This window comes from Atta cephalotes (genome assembly GCF_000143395.1).
Source record: "Atta cephalotes unplaced genomic scaffold scaffold00042, whole genome shotgun sequence".
Taxonomy (NCBI): Eukaryota; Metazoa; Arthropoda; class Insecta; order Hymenoptera; family Formicidae; genus Atta; species Atta cephalotes.
The window spans coordinates 699,205-703,422 of record NW_012130106.1 but is presented as its reverse complement, the minus strand read 5'-3'; positions in this window follow the sequence as shown (position 1 = coordinate 703,422).

Genomic DNA, 4,218 nt, shown 5'->3' with positions numbered 1-4,218 from the left:
TATCAGGTAAATAATCTGGAATATATAAATAAAAAACACGATAGGATATTATTGATTTTTATAAAACATGATTAGATAGAAATTAATTAAAAACGATATATAAGCTATGACAAAAACGACAGAGGAATATAAAAAGTCTATCAGATATTTCAGATTAGTAATCTGAAATTTACGAACCGAAAACATGATTCAACAAGATAAAGTTTTTTCCTATCTAATTCTATTGAACTTTTTAAGCATGGCAGTTGATTAATTCGGAAAGGTCAGAATTTATTTGAAGACCTAATAAATTATATAAATAATATGAAATATTTAATATTTTAAATTACTATCATTATTGGTAACATTTACAGTTATTTTAGAAACATCCTTTATTTCTCTAAGAGTTTTCTTTTTATATTATTCAATTTGACATTCTTTCTGTTTTTCAACTGGGATTTTAGTGTCTGTAATGAATGCTAAGAATTTAATCTTTAAATCATTTAACCGTTTTATACCTTTCTTATACGTATCTAAAATAAAATATTATATAAATATTAATATTATACATAATATTAGGATGGTCCATATTATCCAACTTTAGAATTTTTTTTAAACAATTATTATTTAAATTAAATATAAGTAATCACAAGGGCTACGAGCTAGTTAAAATTAATAGAATTTATTATTTAAAACTAAATTAATAAAAAGTACAAATGTTTCGATGCCGATCGGATCATTCTCAATTATGTATATCTCAATTAATGTTAAAATAATAATGTTACAAATGTCTGATTTTCATATTACATATTGATTTATCTTTTTAATAGTAAATACAAAGTTAATTCTTTTCAGATAAGAAATATTCTTTATCACATATCGTAAAATGAGAAAAATTTTTTAATAAAAATGTCAATATATGTACAAATGTATATATAAATGAAATTAACATCGAAGAAGAGAATACAGGCACATATATATATATATATAATTTATAATAAAATTAATAATTTAAAACAGTACATTACATATAATATTTTATATTTATTAACCCTTTACACATCTTTGAATCATTCAACATGATAGTTTTTGGCAGCCTTGTGTTAAATATTGCCAGTAATATATGTTATGTTGTTTGTAATATTACAAAGAACAATTTCTAAAATAAATTATAAGTTTTTCTAACACAATAGCGACAATAAAAAGTATTGTTTAAAATGTAAATGCAATATATTTTCAATTTATAGCCATTTATGAATTAAAATATTAAAACAAACATTTTCAGATTACTCAATAACTAATTTTTTGAACAGCCGACATTTAAACTATTTTTTTTTGTAGTTTCGAATATTAATTTTAAGATATTGAATCAAATTTTTTATTTAAATATTTTTGTTTCAAAGTTTTATATTTTTGTATAAAACAGTGAATCTTTTTTGTTAACTATATTTAGTTATAACAATTTATTTATTAGGTATACAACTTTGCTTCCGCCGTTTTCTTATAGATGACTTTAGCAGTAAGTGGTGGTCGAAATAAATAGATCATAGACGTCATACAATAAACTTGAGCATCTGTCAACATAACCCCATAAAAACATTAGTCGATTCTGCATCATAAAGTTATTCTCGATTGAAAATGTCAGTTTACGAGCCAAATGCTCGTCATTTGCGGGAGGTTTTAATTTTTTGCTTCAATATGAAGAAATCTGCGGCTGAGGCTCATCGAATGCTCTCAAATACTTATGGTGAGGCCGCTATTAGGGAAAGAACGTGTCGTGAGTGGTTTCAACGCTTCAAGAACGGTGATTTTGACGTCGAAGACCGGTATAGCGGTGAAAGAGAGAAGATTTTCGAAGATGCAGAATTGGAGGCATTAGCAAGACTCGTGTCAAAATCAAGAAGAATTGGTACGATCATTGGGAGTGACTCAACAAGCCATTTCAAAACGCCTCAAAGCTATGGGAATGATTCAGAAGCAAGGAAATTGGGTGCCGTACGAATTGAAGCCGAGAGATGTTGAACGGCGTTTGTTTGCTTGTGAACAGCTGCTTGAAGGGCAAAGACGGAAGGAATTTTTGCATCGCATTGAGACTGGGGACGAAAAATGGGTTCATTACGATAATCCCAAGCGCAGAAAATCATGGGGAGTTCCCAGCCATGCTTCCACCTCGACGGCCAAACCGAATATTCACGGCTCCAAGGTCATGCTCTGTATTTGGTGGGATCAGCTCGGCGTAGTGTATTATGAATATATACATATATGTTAAAACCGACTGAAACAATCACAGGCGATCGGTATCGAACGCAATTGATGCGTTTGAGCCGAGCATTGAAAGACAAACGGCCGCAATACAACGAGAGATACGATAAAGTGATTTTGCAGCATGACAATGCTCGACCCCATATTGCGAAAGTAGTCAAGACATACTTGGAAACATTGAAATGGGAAATCCTACCCCACCCGCCGTATTCTCCAGACGTTGCTCCCTCTGACTATCACTTGTTTCGATCAATGGCACACGGCCTGGCTGACCAGCACTTCCGGTCTTATGAAGAAGTAAAAAATTGGATCGATTCGTGGATAGCCTCAAAAGATGACCAGTTTTTTCGACGCGGAATTTGTACGCTACCCGAAATACGGGAAAAAGTAGTGGCCAGCGATGGACAATACTTTGAATCATAAATGTATAACCAGTTTTTTACAATAAAGCCTCGAATTTCGGAAAAAAAACGGCGGAAGCAAAGTTGTACACCTAATACAATTTGTTATAAATGTATAACTGTATACAAATACTTTTTAAAGACATCAAAACATACGAAAATAGTTTTTTATACAGCACAAACCACAGTTTCACATGTTTCCGATTAGTTTCACAGAACTAACTGTTACAATAGAACATTGTAGATATTGGGAGTACAAATTAGTTCGATCCGTTTTCCTCAAGATGGCTCGAGCTGTTGTAAATGGTTTATAGTGACAGCTGATTTTTGGCGATTTCAGAGAGGTTAAACATCTGCTAATAATATTCAGTACATATCGCTTTGAGTTTCATATTGTATATATATATATATATAAAATCTAGCTTAGATTATTAAAATATTATCACTGGAATGAAATCTAGAAACCTGCAGCAGACTATTATTTGATAAGTCTAATTGATCAGACTTGAATATGCAATACCCATATAGCACGTTAAAATATAATTTCCATTGCAGAAACGTAATATAATTTTAATTTCAATTGAAATTGACATATATCGGATTTGACAGAAAATGATGGAAGCAAATTTAATTTCAATTTCCTTTCAAGTAAAACGTATATTTGATATATATCTGAAAGGTAATAAATTAGTGCCGCTATTATATGAGAGGATATCAGTTTGGCATTTAACACTATAATATATATGTACATATTATATTTCGATTTGATGGAATAATGTACGCGAATACATGATCGGGGTGATATATTTATATCAACATTAATATCATCATATTGAAAATATTTATCTTGATAAAACATCATTTACAATAATGTAAAAGATAAAGCTATATATAATATATAATTAGGTGTACAACTTTGCTTCCTCCGTTTTTTTCCGAAATTCGAGGCTTTATTGTAAAAAACTAGTTATACATTTATGATTCAAAGTATTGTCCATCGCTGGCTACTACTTTTTCCCATTTTTCGGGTAGCGTACGAATCCCGCGTCGAAAAAACTGGTCACTTTTGGGGCTATCCACGAATCGATCCAATTTTTTATTTCTTCATAAGACCGGAAGTGCTGATCAGCCAGGCCGTGTGTCATTGATCGAAACAAGTCAGAGGGAACAACGTCTAGAGAATACGGCGGGTGGGGTAGGACTTCCCATTTCAACGTTTCCAAGTATGTCTTGACCATTTTCGCAATATGGGGTCGAACATTGTCATGCTGCAAAATCACTTTATCGTATCTCTCGTTGTATTGCGGCCGTTTGTCTTTCAATGCTCGGCTCAAACGCATCAATTGCGTTCGATACCGATCGCCTGTGATTGTTTCAGTCGGTTTTAACAGTTCATAATACACTACGTCGAGCTGGTCCCACCAAATACAGAGCATGACCTTGGACATCAAAATCACCGTTCTTAAAGCGTTGAAACCACTCACGACACGTTCTTTCACTAATAGCGGCCTCACCATAAGTATTTGAGAACATTCGATGAGCCTCAGCCGCAGATTTCTTCATATTGAAGCAAAAA